This window comes from Bos indicus x Bos taurus, chromosome 3 (assembly GCF_003369695.1).
Source record: "Bos indicus x Bos taurus breed Angus x Brahman F1 hybrid chromosome 3, Bos_hybrid_MaternalHap_v2.0, whole genome shotgun sequence".
Classification (NCBI taxonomy): Eukaryota; Metazoa; Chordata; class Mammalia; order Artiodactyla; family Bovidae; genus Bos; species Bos indicus x Bos taurus.
In genome coordinates, this window is record NC_040078.1 from 25,981,476 (window position 1) to 25,997,560 (window position 16,085).

At 40.4% G+C, this 16,085-nt stretch overlaps 1 protein-coding gene across 2 annotated transcripts in view; it reads right to left on the minus strand.

Annotated features, from left to right (window-relative positions):
* The window catches only part of MAN1A2 (mannosidase alpha class 1A member 2), a 152,798-nt gene that overhangs the window by 119,238 nt on the left and 17,475 nt on the right, over positions 1-16,085 (minus strand). The gene's annotated exons all lie outside the window — the stretch shown is intronic.

Sequence of the window (16,085 nt, forward strand, 5' to 3'; positions counted from 1 at the left end):
AACTATACAGTTGGAGAAGGAAATGGCAACCCACTCCAGTATTTTTGCCTAGAGAATCCTGTGGACAGAGGAGCCTGGTGGGCTGCTGTCAATGGGGTTGCACAGAGTCGGACACGACTGAAGCGACTTAGCATGCATGCATGCATGCATTGGAGAAAAAAATGGCAACCCACTCCAGTATTCTTGACTGGAGAATCCCAGGGACAGAGGAGCCTGGTGGGCTGCTGTCTTTGGGGTCACAGAGAGTCAGACACGACTGAAGCGACTTAGCAGCAGCAGCAGCAACAGCAGAACTATACAGTCCATGGAATTCTCCAGGGCAGAATACTAGAGTGGGTAGCCTTTCCCTTCTCCATGGGATCTTCCCAACTCAGGGATCGAACCCAGGTTTCCTGCATTGCAGGCAGATTTTTTACCAGCTGAGCCATAAGAAAAGCCCAAGAATACTGGAGAGGGTAGCCTATCCTTTCTCCAGCGAATATTCCTGACCCAGGAATCAAACAGGGGTCTCCTGCATTGCAGGCGGATTCTTTACCAACTGAGCTATGAGGGAAGCCCCAAGAGCAGGATAAATATATCTTTGTATGAGAAAGAAAATAAGCCCCAGATGCTGAGCAGCAAACACTTTCCATAGTAGGAAGAGGGAACCTAGTAAGTTACAATTTAAGGGCCAAGTGAAAACAGAGAAAGTAGTAGTCAATAACCTATTAGACACATTGGGGAAAAAAAAAAAAGAAAGACCAGTGAAAAACTAGATGGGGGAAGAGAAAATAAAACACAGAATTAAGCTTTGCACAGTGGTAGTATCACAGCCAATTAGGTTTATCCAAGGCGAGATTATTTGTAACTGAAAAAATAGAATTAAGTATCAGAGGGGACCATATAATAAACAACAAGGTCCTATTGTATAGTACAGGGAATTATATTCAGTTGTTGCTGCTGTTCAGTCACCAGGTGGTATCTGACTCTTTGCAACCCAATGGACTGCAGCACACCAGGCCTCCCAATATTCAACACCCTATAATAAACCAAAGTGGAAAAGAATATGAAAAAATACATATGTGTATAACTGAATCACTTTGCTGTACACTGGAAAATTAACAGATCACTGTAAATCAACATTACTTCAATTTTTAAAAAATTTTAAATACATAAGATCACTTCATAAACTGATGTGAAAAAGAGACAAGGAAATATAAACATAGGGTCAAAGAGAGATAAGGAAAAAGATAATAAGAGGGCTGGAAATTTCTTATTTGTTGAATATCCATTACGTTGTTGTTGTTTAGTCACTAAGTCATGTCCGACTCCTAGCGACCCCATGGACTGCAGCCCACCAGGCTCCTCTGTCCATGGGATTCTCCAGGCAGGAATGCTGGACTGGGTTGCCATTTCCTCCTCAGGTGATCTTCCCAACCCAGGGATCAAACACACGTCTCCTGAACTGGCAGGTGGATTCTTCACCACTGAGCCACCAGGGAAGCCCCATATGCTCCCGAAATTTTTACATTTTGTAAATTCCATAGACCTTATAACACAATGGACAAACTACTGTGGGCATGATCACTTAAAATTTGCTTTAGCCCTTGTTAAAAATACAGATTCCAACTTAGCATGTCTGTATGAGATCCATGAATTTGAATTATAAAGAGTTCCCCTGATGATTCTGGTATGCATACAAGTTTAGAAACCACTACTACAGTAGATACCTACTGGGTTTCTATCGAGCCCTGAATCTTTTCTCCACCTCCACCACAACCCACATCAGTGAATACAGGAGTGTTAGTTACTATTTTCCAAATCATCCAATGATGACTACTCTAAGGGGTCACCAGAGTTACCGCTCCAGAAATTTAATTCAAACCCTAGACTTACAACGTCGCTAGTGAGAAAGTAAAATGAATGGTACAGCCACTTTGGAAAACTTTAGCAGTTTCTTTAAAAACTAAACATGTAACCATCATAGAATCCTGCAATTCCCTGGGCATTTAACCCAGAGAAATTAAGGCTTATGCTCATATAAAAACCTATACACAAGCCAGTCACAAAGAGAAAAATATCATTTAATTCCACTTACGTGAGAGTCTTAGGGTAGGTTAAAATCAGAAAAACAGCAGAACGATGGTTAGGAGAGGCTTGAGGAAAGGAAAAAATGGGAAGTTATTGTTTAATTGATAAGCAGTTTCAGTTCTGCAAGATGAAAAGAATTCTGGAGATGGATGGTGGTGATGGTTACACAGTAATATGAATACATTTAATACCACTGCACTGTACATGTGAAAATAGTTAAGATGGTAAACTTTACGTTATGCGTATGTGTGTGTGCGCCAAGTCACTTCAGTTATGTCTGATTCTTTGCAACCCTATGGACTGTAGCCCATCAGGTTCCTCTGTCCATGAGATTCTCTAGGCAAGAATACTGGACTGGGTTGCCATGCCCTCCTCCAGGTTATCTTCCCAACCCAGGATTGAACCTGCATCTCTTATGTCTCCTGCATTAGCAAGGGGGTTCTTTACCACTAATGCCACCTGTGAAGCCCCTATGTTATGCATATTTTACCACAATTTCAAAAATGAGGGAGGATGGAATCCTATACACAAATGTTTATAGCAGCTTTATTTGTAACAGGCAAAAACTGGAAATAACCTTCATGTCTTTCAAAAAGTAAATGGTTAAACAAACCACTGTTTATACTGTGGTACATTCACCCTATGGGAATACTGCTTCTGCTGCTGCTGCTAAGTCACTTCAGTTGTGTCCAACTCTGTGTGACCCCATAGACGGCAGCCCACCAGACTCCCCCGTCCCTGGGATTCTCCAGGCAAGAACACTGGAGTGGCCTGCCATTTCCTTCTCCATTGCATGAAAGTAAAAAGGGAAAGTGAAGTCACTCAGTCGTGTCCGACTATTAGCGACCCCATGGACTGAAGCCTACCAGGCTCCTCCATCCATGGGATTTTCCAGGCAAGAGTACTGGAGTGGGTTGCCACCGGAATACTGCTGCTGCTGCTAAGTCACTTCTGTCGTGTCCGACCCTGTGCAACCCCATAGTCGGCAGCCCACCAGGCTCCCCAGTCCCTGGGATTCTCCAGGCAAGAACATTGGAGTGGGTTTCGATTTCCTTCTCCAATGTATTAAAGTGAAAGGTGAAAGTGAAGTCGCTCAGTCATGTCCGACTTTTAGCAACCCCATGGCCTGCAGCCTACCAGGCTCCTCCATCCATGGGATTCTCCAGGCAAGAGTACTGGAGTGGGGTGCCAACTACTCAGCAATTAAAAAAAAAACTATTCAAACACACAACTTGAATGAATTTCAAAGGTAGTATGTGAATGAAAGAAGCCAGTATCAACAGTTATATTCTATATAATTGCTTTTACATGACATTCTCAAAAAGACAAAAACAGAGGAATAATGAATATATACATTTATATATATATCAGTGGATGACAGGAGTTATGGAAAGGGGAGAGGTTAACTATAAAGGAATAATACAAGACAGTTTTTCTGGATTGTAGCACTGTTACATACCCTAATTTCTGTGCTTACACAAATGTGAACATGTGTTGAAAACCACAGAATTATATATCAAGAGAAAAAAAAAAAAACAATTCACAGCCTAGTATTAGAAATAAAATGTTAAACATTTAGAGAAAAATAAAATTGGATAGCTCACTATGAAAAGGGGCTAATGAGAAAAACAAGAGAAAAAAGGAGGAATCACAGCAGAGCCAGACAACTGGGAACAAACAAGGTCGTTTGGGTAGCAAGAAAAAAATCCATCTGCAGAAAGACTAGATATAGGAAAAGTATGGCAGAGAAGAAACAAGGTTGGCCCCAGTATGCATCCAAGGATAATTCTGGGCTGATCTGTTCAGGAGACTCAGGCAGATGAGGGCATCAGCAGCAGATAAGCACTGAATGAAATCTTAGATAAGATAGTGATAGTTGCTCCAGCCTGTCTGACTCTTGGGACCTCATGGACTGTAGCCCACCAGGCTCCTCTGTCCATGGGATTTCCCAGGCAGGAATCCTGGAGTGAGTTGCCATTCTCTTCTCCAAAGATAAGATAACTATGGTAAATATGCAGGTACCACCAAACTGCTTTCCAATCCCTCTCCCCCTGCTTACCAACAGAAGACATTGTGCCTAGGCCTAAAGAACATATCCAAGAAGAATCATTTTGCAGTTGGAAAAAGGTACTTGCAGTAAAAGTAATTAAGCAAAAAGTCAGGAGACTAGGATTCTGGTTCCATCTCTGCTCTCAACTCACTCTGTAACCTGACACACGTCACTCAAAAACCTCCAAGACCAGTACTTTCCTCAATAAAGATAGCAAGACAGGTAATACTAACCTAATACATTTGGCAAAAAGTCAAGAAGAACTAAAGGGCCTCTTGATGAAAGTGAAGGAGAGCAAAAAAATTGGCTGAAAGCTCAACGTTCAGAAAACGAAGATCATGGCATCCGGTCCCATCACTTCATGGGAAACAGATGGGGAAACAGTGCAAACAGTGGCTGACTTTATTTTTCTGGGCTCCAAAATCATTGCAGATGGTGATTGCAGCCATGAAATTAAAAGACACTTACTCCTTGGAAGGAAAGCTATGACCAATCTAGACAGCATATTAAAAAGCAGAGACATTACTTTGTCAACAAAAGTCCGTCTAGTCAAGGCTATGGTTTTTCCAGTGGTCATGTATGGATGTGAGAGTTGGACTATAAAGAAAGCTGAGCTCTGAAGAATTGATGCTTTTGAACTGTGGTGTTGGAAAAGATTCTTGAGAGTCCCTTGGACTGCAAGGAGATCCAACAAGTCCATCTTAAAGGGTGTTCATGGGAAGGACTAATGTTGAAGCTGAAACTCCAATACTTTGGCCACCTGATGTGAAGAACTGACTCTTTTGAAAAGACTCTGATGCTGGGAAAGATTGAGGGCAGGAGGGGAAGGGGATGACAGAGGATGAGATGGTTGGATGGCATCACCAACTCAATGGACATGAGTTTGGGTAGACTATGGGAGTTGGTGATGGACAGGGAGGCCTGGCGTGCTACGGTTCATAGGGTCACAAAGAGTCGGAGACAACTGAGCGACTGAACTGAACACTTGGCTAGTGATATCCAAGGTAAGTATAAGGACTTAATAAATTGTAATTTTCTATACAAATGTAAGCCATTAATTATACCAAATCTTTTCATCTCTGTTTTTGTGTATATATAGTTTTTGGGTTTGCTGTTTATGTGAGGTTTTGATATAGCAATCTATATATGTAGCACAAGGCTGTTTTAAGTTGCTGGTCTCTTTCCTGCTAAAGAGTTCCTTTAGCATTTTCAGCAAAGGTGATTTTGTTGGTGGTGAGCTACCTCATCTCCTGTTACCTGAAAGTTTTTGATTTCTATATTAAATCTGGATGAGAGCCTTACTGGGTAGAGTATTCTCGATTGTAGGTTCTTCATTTTCATCATTTAAATACATTGAGCCACTTCCTTCTGGCCTGCAGTTTCAGGACAGAAATCGACTGAAAACCTTATGGGAGTTCCTTTGTATGTTGTTGTTTTTCCTTCCTTGCTTTTATTATTTTAAATTTGTCTTTAATTTTTGTCAATGTGATTACTATGTGTCTCTTGGCATGTTCCTCCTTAGGTTTATCCTACCTGGGACCCTCTGCACCTTCTGAACTTGGGTGATTGTTTCCTTTGAAATGTTGTGCTGTGCTTAGTCACTCAATCATGTACGACTCTTCACAACCCCATGGACTGTAGCTCACCAGGCTCCTCTGTCCATGAGATTTCTATAGGCAAGAATACTGGACTGGGTTGCCTTGCCCTCCTCCAGGGGGTCTTCCCAACCCAGGGATCAAATCCAAGTCTCCCACATTGCAGGCGAATTCTTTACCATCTGAGCCACCAGAGAAGCCCAAGAATACTGGAGTGGGTAGCTTATCTCTTCTCTAGGGGATCTTCCTAACCCAGGAATTGAACCAGGGTGTCCTGCATTGGAGGCAGATTATTTACCAGCTGAGCTACCAGGGAAGACCTTGTTAGGGAAGTGAATTTTCAGCTATTTTCTCTTCAAATATTTTCTCAGATCCTTTCTCTCTCTCCTCTCCTTTTGGGACTCCTATAATGCAAATGGTAGTACATTTAATGTTGTCCCAGAGGTCACTTATACTGTCTTCATTTCTCTTCATTCTTTTTGTTATTCTGTTCCTCAGCAGTGATTTCCAACATTCTGTCTTCCAGGTCAATTATCTGTTCTTCTGCTTAAGTTATTCTACTGTTGAATCCTTCTAGTGTATTTTCCATTTCAATTACTGTATTGTTTATCTCTGTTCGTTCTTTAGTTCTTTTTCAGTTCAGTCCTTCAGTCATGTCCAACTCTGTGACCCCAAGGACTGCAGCACGCCTGGCTTCCCTATCACCAACTCCCAAAGCTTGCTCAAACTCATGTCCATCAAGTCAGCGATACCATCCAACTGTCTCATCCTCTGTCATCCCCTTCTCTTCCTGCCTTCAATATTTCCCAGCATCAGGGTCTTGTCAAATTAAGTCAATTCGGATCAGGTGACCAAAGTATTAAAGTTTCAGCTTCAGCATCAGTCTCTCAAATGAATATTCAGGACTGATTTCCTTGAGGACTGACTGGTTTGATATCCTTGTGGTCCAAGGGACTCTCAAGAGTGTTCTCCAACACCACAGTTCAAGAGCATCAATTCTTTGGTGCTCAGCTTTCTTTATAGTCCAACTCTCACATCAATACATGACTACTGGAAAAACCATAGCTTTGACTAGTTTGACTAGATGGACTTTTGTTGGCCAAGTAACGTCTCTGCCTTTTAATATGCTGTCTAGGTTGGTCATAGCTTTTCTTCTAAGGAGCAAGTGTCTTTTAATTTCTTGACTTCAGTCATCATCTGCAGTGATTTTGGAGCCCCAAAAAATAGTCTGTCAGTGTTTCCACTGTCTCCCTATCTATCTGCTAAGTGATGTGACCAGATGCCATGATCTTCATTTTGTGAATGTTGAGTTTTAAGTGAACTTTTTGACTCTCCTCTTTAACTTTCATCAAGAGGCTCTTTAGTTCTTTTCTATTTGCCAAAGGGTAATGTCATCCGCATACCTGAGGTTATTGATATTTCCCCCGGCAATCTTCATTACAGCTTGTGCTTCATCCAGCCCGGCATTTCACATGATGTACTCTGCATATAAATTGAATAAGCAGAGTGACAATATTCTTTTCCCAATTTGGAACCGGTGTCTTCTTCCATATCCAGTTCTAACTGTTGCTTCTTGAGCTGCATACAGATTTCTCAGGAGGCAGGTCGGGTGGTCTGGTATTCCCATCTCTTGAAGAATTTTCCACAGTTTGTTGTGATCCACACAGTCAAAGGCTTTGGCGTAGTCAATAAAGCAGATGTTTTTCTGGAACTCTCGTGCTTTTTCAATGATCCAATGGATGTTGGCAATTTGATCTCTGGTTCCTTTTTTCTAAATCCAGCTTGAACATCTGGAAGTTCACGGTTCACATACTTTGAGGCCCAGCTTGGAGAACTTTGAGCATTATTTTGCTAGCGTGTGGGATGAGTGCAATTGTGTGGTAGTTTGAACATTTTTTGGCATAGCCTTTCTTTGGGGTTGGAATAAAAACACCTTTTTTTAGTTCTTGTAGGTCTTTGTTAAACATTTCTTGCATCTTCTCAATCCTTGACTCCATTCTTTGTCCGAGACTGGATCATCTTCCCTATCATTATTCTCAATTTTTTTCCTGAAAGGTTGCCTATCTCCACTTCACTTGGTTGTTTTTCTAGGCTATTATCTTATTCCTTCAACTGGGACATAATCCTCTACCATTACATTATGTCTTAAGTTTCTGTGATTGTGGTTTTTGTTTCACAAGCTGTAAGACTGTACTTCTCCTTGCTTCTACTGTTTGCCCTCTGGTAGATGAGGCTATCTTGTAGGCTTGTACAAGCTTCCTAATGGGTGGGACTGGTGGTACCCTAGAGCTTGGCCCTATCCCTTTGGTGGGCATGGCTGTGCTAAGTAAAACTTTAATGTGCTTATCTGTTGATGGATGGGGCAGTGTTCCCTCCCTGTTCATTGTTTGTCCTGAGGTGTCCCAGCACTGGAGCCTACAGGCTGTTTAGTGAGGCTAATGGTGGCCTCTAGAGGGGCCACATGAATGAGTAATTCCCAGAACTGCTGCCACCAGTGTATTTGTCCCAGCAATGAACCACCAGATACCCCTCACCTCTGAGGTGAGGTAGGTCTGGCTCAGTCTTGTATGGAGTCACAGCTTTTTTCCCCTGGGTCCTGGTGCACACAGGACTTTGTGTGTGCCCTCCAAGAGCAGAGTTTCTGTCTCCCTCCCCACACCCCCTGTCCTGAGGAAGTCTTGCAACTAAACTTCAAAGCCAGATTCTCTAGGGACTCTTCCTCCTGTTGCCAGATACCCCCATACTGGACAGCCTGGCATAGGGCTCAGAACTTTTATTCCAGTAGAACTTCTGTGCTGCAATTGTTCTCCAGTTTGTAGGCTGCTCATCCAGTGGGTATGTGATTTGATTTTATCACAATCATGCCCCTCCAACCGTCGTACTGTGATTTCTCCTTTGACTTTGGGTGTAGGGTATTTTTTCTGGCAGGTTCCAGAATTGACTTTGTTGATGACTATTCAGCAGTTAGTTGTGATTCCAGTGTTCTTGTAAGGAGTGAGCGCATGTCCTTTCACTCCACCATCTTGAGGTAATCTGTCCTCATTTCAATTTCATTTTCAAGAGGCTCCTCAAATTTTACTTTAGTGCCCAAATTTCTAGATTTTAAATTTCATCAGTTGGATCAAATTTCTAGATGTTTATTTTCACCTGAATGACCTTTTACTTACATCTTTTTAAGATTTTTTTTTTTTTTTTTGTAACTTTGATATCTTCAACAGATAATCATGGTGAACTTCCATTTGTCTCTTGCTTTTCATCAGTGCCTTATATCTTTCCGTGTAGTAAAGAATTCTGCATTGTCCTAAGACAAGTCTGGCCACTTTATGGGAGGTAATCTGTCTACTTCATACATGTGTCCTTGTTTATTTATGGTGGGTACTGGCCACACCAGCTTTTAGGGTGGGGTTGGCCACATCCAACAGTCTCAGGGTGGGGGCTAGCCATACTAAAAAAAAAACAAAATAAGTCCAACAAAACAACTTAGGGTGAGGTTCTGCATCATAAAGTATCAGCCAACATGGAGACTAAGTTGCTCATTCATGGAGGCAATCAGTTACTCATTCCTCAAAAACTCTGGACACCAAAGCTCACATGAGCTTACCTGGGTGACAATACACACTGTCACAACTTGATGTCCTGACTTTATAAGAACAGGACACTAGAAGCTCTACATCTGGAACCTTCCTGGAATATATGCTATGTGCTTCTTTCCCTTGGCTGATTTTAAACTCCATCCCTTCACTATAATGGATAACTTTTAGTGAGTTTTGGGAGTCCTAGCAAATTATCAAACCTGAGGGTGGCTTTGGAGTCCCCTGAAATTTTAGGTGGTATCAGAAGTAAGGGTAGTCTTGTGCAGGACTGTGCCCTCAAACTTTGCAGAATGGCTAACTATGGGTACCTTCAAAGATTTCCAAAAAATATCTAATCTTATATCTGCAAGTTTGCATGAGATTTGAAATTACTTTTTCAATTACATCCTATGTGTAAGAGTTAAATCACTTTTTAATATGCCATAAATAATATTAGGTTTGCATTTTTTTAGGCTGTTGTCTCGTTTTGTTTTTATTTTTTCTTTCCCTATACAAGATTACCTTATTAGTCCTCACACCAATTTATGAGGCACCCTATACTTAACACTGTTCTCCATCTTAATAGGAAAACACTAAGACACAAAGATAAAAAGGAAACTGTTCAGGGTCATGTATGGATGTGAGAGTTGGACTATAAAGAAAGCTGAGTGCAGAAGAATTGATGCTTTTGAACTGTGGTGTTGGAGAAGACTCTTGAGAGACCCTTGGACTGCAGGGAGATCCAACCAGTCCATCCTAAAGGAGACCAATCCTGGGTGTTCATTGGAAGGACTGATGTTGAAGCTGAAACTCCAATACTTTGGCCATCTGATGCGAAGAGCTGACTCATTGGAAAAGACCCTGATGCTGGGAAAGATTGAGAGCAGGAGGAGAAGGGGACAACAGAGGATGAGATGGTTGGATGGCATCGCAGACTCAATGGACATGGGTCTGGGTGGACTCCGGGAGTTGGTGATGGACAGGAAGGCCTGGCGTGCTGCAGTTCATGGGGTTGCAAAGACTCGGACACGACTGAGTAACTGAACTGAACTGAACACATTTCAAACTACTGTACAAATGTGCTCATTTTACATGCCAACAAGGTTATGCTCAAAATCCTTCAAACAAGGCTTCAGCAGTACATGAACTAAGAACTTCCAGATGTACAAGCTGGGTTTAGAAGAGGCAGAGAAACCACAGATCAAATTGCCAATGTTTACTGGATCGCTGAGAAAGCAAGGGAATTCCAGAAAAACATCTACGTCTGCTTCATTGACTACCCTAAAGCCTTTGACTGTGTGGATCATAACAAACTGGAAAATTCTTCAAGAGATGGGACTACCAAACCACCTTATCTATCACCTGAGAAACCTGTATGTGGGTCAAGAAGCAACAGCTAAAACCAGACATGGAACAACTGACTGGTTCAAATTTGAGAAAGGAGTAAGACAAGGCTGTATATTGTCACCCTACTTATTTAAGTTATATGCAGAATACATTATGCAAAATGCCAGGCTGGATGAATCACAAGTAGGAATCAAGATTGCCAGGAGAAATATCAACAACCTAAGGTGTGAAGAAAGTGAAGAAGAACTAAAAAGCCTCTTGAAGAGGGTGAAAAGGAAAGTGAAAAAGCTGGCTTAAAACTCAACATTAAAAACATGAATATCACGTCATCTGGTTCCATCACTTCATGGCAAATAGAAGGGTAAAAAGTGAAAGCAGCAACAGATTTTAATATCTTGAACTCCAAAATCACTGTGGAGAGAGGCTGCAGCCATCAAATTAAAAGATGCTTGCTCCTTGGAAGAAAAGCTATGACAAACATAGACAGTGTATTAAAAACAGAGACATCAAGCCCCGGTCCAGACGGCTTCACAGCTGAATTCTACCAAAAATTTAGAGAAGAGCTAACACCTATCCTGCTCAAACTCTTCCAGAAAATTGCAGAGGAAGGTAAACTTCCAAACTCATTCTATGAGGCCACCATCACCCTAATACCAAAACCTGACAAAGATGCCACAAAAAAAGAAAACTACAGGCCAATATCACTGATGAACATAGATGCAAAAATCCTTAACAAAATTCTAGCAATCAGAATCCAACAACACATTAAAAAGATCATACACCATGATCAAGTGGGCTTTATCCCAGGGATGCAAGGATTCTTCAATATCTGCAAATCAATCAATGTAATACACCACATTAACAAATTGAAAAATAAAAACCATATGATTATCTCAATAGATGCAGAGAAAGCCTTTGACAAAATTCAACATCCATTTATGATAAAAACTCTCCAGAAAGCAGGAATAGAAGGAACATACCTCAACATAATAAAAGCTATATATGACAAACCCACAGCAAACATTATCCTCAATGGTGAAAAATTGAAAGCATTTCCTCTAAAGTCAGGAACAAGACAAGGGTGCCCACTTTCACCATTACTATTCAACATAGTTTTGGAAGTTCTGGCCACAGCAATCAGAGCAGAAAAAGAAATAAAAGGAATCCAAATTGGAAAAGAAGAAGTAAAACTCTCACTATTTGCAGATGATATGATCCTCTACATAGAAAACCCTAAAGATTCCACCAGAAAATTACTAGAAATAATCAATGACTATAGTAAAGTTGCAGGATATAAAATCAACACACAGAAATCCCTTGCATTCCTATACACTAATAATGAGAAAACAGAAAGAGAAATTAAGGAAACAATTTCATTCACCATTGCAACAGACAGAATAAAATACTTAGGAATATATCTACCTAAAGAAACTAAAGACCTATATATAGAAAACTATAAAACACTGGTGAAAGAAATCAAAGACGACACAAATAGATGGAGAAATATACCATGTTCATGGATTGGAAGAATCAATATAGTGAAAATGAGTATACTACCCAAAGCAATTTATAGATTCAACGCAGTCCCTATCAAGCTACCAACAGTATTCTTCACAGAGCTAGAACAAATAATTTCACAATTTGTATGGAAATACAAAAAACCTCGAATAGCCAAAGCAATCTTGAGAAAGAAGAATGGAACTGGAGGAATCAACCTACCTGACTTCAGGCTCTACTACAAAGCCACAGTTACCAAGACAGTATGGTACTGGCACAAAGACAGAAATATTGATCAATGGAATAAAATAGAAAGCCCAGAGATAAATCCACACACATATGGACACCTTATCTTTGACAAAGGAGGCAAGAATATACAATGGATTAAAGACAATCTCTTTAACAAGTGGTGCTGGGAAATCTGGTCAACCACTTGTAAAAGAATGAAACTAGACCACTTTCTATCACCATACACAAAAATAAACTCAAAATGGATTAAAGATCTAAACGTAAGACCAGAAACTATAAAACTCCTAGAGGAGAACATAGGCAAAACACTCTCCGACATACATCACAGTAGGATCCTCTATGACCCACCTCCCAGAATATTGGAAATAAAAGCAAAAATAAACAAATGGGACCTAATTAACCTTAAAAGCTTCTGCACATCAAAGGAAACTATTAGCAAGGTGAAAAGACAGCCTTCAGAATGGGAGAAAATAGTAGCAAATGAAGCAACCGACAAACAACTAATCTCAAAAATATACAAGCAACTCCTACAGCTCAACTCCAGAAAAATAAATGACCCAATCAAAAAATGGGCCAAAGAACTAAATAGACATTTCTCCAAAGAAGACATACAGATGGCTAACAAACACATGAAAAGATGCTCAACATCACTCATTATCAGAGAAATGCAAATCAAAACCACTATGAGGTACCATTTCACACCAGTCAGAATGGCTGCGATCCAAAAGTCTACAAATAATAAATGCTGGAGAGGGTGTGGAGAAAAGGGAAACCTCTTACACTGTTGGTGGGAATGCAAACTAGTACAGCCACTATGGAGAACAGTGTGGAGATTCCTTAAAAAACTGGAAATAGAACTGCCTTATGATCCAGCAATCCCACTGCTGGGCATACACACTGAAGAAACCAGAAGGGAAAGAGACACGTGTACCCCAATGTTCATCGCAGCACTGTTTATAATAGCCAGGACATGGAAGCAACCTAGATGTCGATCAGCAGATGAATGGATAAGAAAGCTGTGGTACATATACACAATGGAGTATTACTCAGCCATTAAAAAGAATACATTTGAGTCAGTTCTAATGAGGTGGATGAAACTGGAGCCTATTATACAGAGTGAAGTAAGCCAGAAGGAAAAACATAAATACAGTATACTAACGCATATATATGGAATTTAGAAAGATGGTAACAATAACCCGGTGTACGAGACAGCAAAAGAGAAACTGATGTATAGAACAGTCTTATGGACTCTGTGGGAGAGGGAGAGGGTGGGAAGATTTGGGAGAATGGCATTGAAACATGTAAAATATCATGTAAGAAACGAGTTGCCAGTCCAGGTTCGATGCACGATACTGGATGCTTGGGGCTAGTGCACTCGGACGACCCAGAGGGATGGTATGGGGAGGGAGGAGGGTTCAGGATGGGGAACACATGTATACCTGTGGCGGATTCATTTTGATATTTGGCAAAACTAATACAATTATGTAAAGTTTAAAAAGAAAAGAAAAGAAAAAAGAAAAAAAAAAAAAACAAAACAGAGACATCACTTTGCCAATAAAGGTCCATATAGTCAAAACTATGGTCCAGTAGTCATGCACAGAAGTGAGAGTTGGATCATAAAGAAGGCTGAGCGCCAAAGAATTGATGCTTTCAAATCGTGGTGCTGGAGAAGACTCTTGAGAGTCCCCTGGATTGCAAGGAGATCAAGTCAGTCAATCCTGAAGGAAATCAATCCTGAATATTCATTGGAAGGGCTATTGCTAAAGCTCCAATACTTTGGCCACCTGATGCAAAGAGCCAACCCACTGGAAAAGACTCTGATGCCAGGAAAGACTGAAGTAAAAGGAGAAGGGAGCAGCAGAGGATGAGATGGTTAGATAGCATCACCAACTCAATGGACATGAATTTGAGCAAACTCCAGGAGACAGTGGAGAACAGAGGAGCCTGGGGTGCTGCAGTCCATGGGGTCACAAAGAGTCAGACATGACTGAGCGACTGAACAACAACATGAGCATGACTTGAAAATAGATTTACATAGGAAAACAGCATTAGAAAGGCATACTCTTCAAATAGAAATTAAAAGGAGAAAAAAGCAAATTTGCCAGGCAGAGCAAGAAAACAAGGGCATACTAGATAGAAGTGATAGTGTACAAAGAAGAAACAAAACAATATATCAGTTAGGAAATAAGTTGGTATGACCACTAGAATATAGTGTGCAGAGTGGAGAAGGTGCAGTAGTGTAGAACAGACTGGGCATGGTAAGAAAGCCAGAGAAGAAAAGTTCAACCATGAATAAAGTTTGTTTTGCAACTGAAGGGCAAAGCAAGCCATTAAAGAATTCCTAATTGAAAAGAGAATACCTGATGGAAACACAGAAGACTCCTAATACCCAAAGCATTCTTGAGATGAAAAACAGAGCTGGAGGAATCAATCTTTCTGACTTCAGGGTACACTACAAAGCTACAGTCATAAAGACAATATTGTATTTTGACACAGAAACAGAAATATAGACCAAAGGAACAAGATATAAAGCCCAGAGATAAACCCACATACCTATGGGCACCTTATCTTTGACAAAAGAGGCAAGAATACACGATGGAGCAAAGGCAGCCTCTTAAATGCAGTCCCCAATCTTTTTGGCATCAGGGACTGCGGCACCCAGGCTCCTCCACGGAAGACAATTTTTCCATGGACTGGGGCAGTGCAGGGGTGAGGGGGAAGGATGGTTCAGGTGGTAATGCAAAAAGCAATAGGGAGTCCCAGATGAAGCTTCACTTGCTCGCCAGCTCCTTACCTCCTGGTATGCAGCCAGGTTGGTTTCTATTATTTAAACAGAATGCTATGCTAGTTAAACAAATATACAGAAGGACATAGAGAAACCAGAAACAAGGATAATAATATGAAAAATTATTATCATTGAGATGGTTGGATGGCATCATTGACTCAATGGACATGAGTTTGAGCAAGCTCTGGGAGATGATGAAGGACAGGGAAGCCTGGCGTGTTGCAGTCCATGGAGTCACAAAGAGTTGGACACGACACCAACCACATAAAAATCCAAAAAGCAAAATATCATAAAGGAAAAATATCAATTGCATTAAAATTTAAAACTTCTATAAAACTGGAGTATAAAAATAAACAAAGCATGAAAGTCAGACATCCATTGCAAGAATTTATCTTTAATGCATATAAGTAATGAAGAATTTATCTAGAATATATAAATAATTCCTACAAATGAGTAAGAAAAAGAACAATCTCAAAGAAAAATTGGCCAAAAAAGTGAACAAGCAACTCAAAGACTAGGAAACTCAAGCAATCAATAAATATGTTTTAAAAAAATTCCATCTTACTAGTAATCAAGAAATAAAAACTAAAATTTGTATCAAATTGCTAAAGATTTCTAAAATTTAACAAAGCCATGGTTTACAAAGATGCAAGTGGGAAGTAAATTGGTACAAGCCCTTTAGAGACTAACTTAGCAGCAAAACATGCAGTCAATGATGCATATAATTTACAACTCAATAATTGTATTACTAAGCTTTTACCTTGGAGGAAAAAACACATGTGCCCAAGTACACATGTACAAGAATGCTTCTGCAGTTAGAATACGGAATTAACATAAAAAAAAAAATCTATCAACAGGGGCATATGTAAATAATCTGAGGTTTAATCATACAATAGAATATCTAAGTGAATAATTGAACC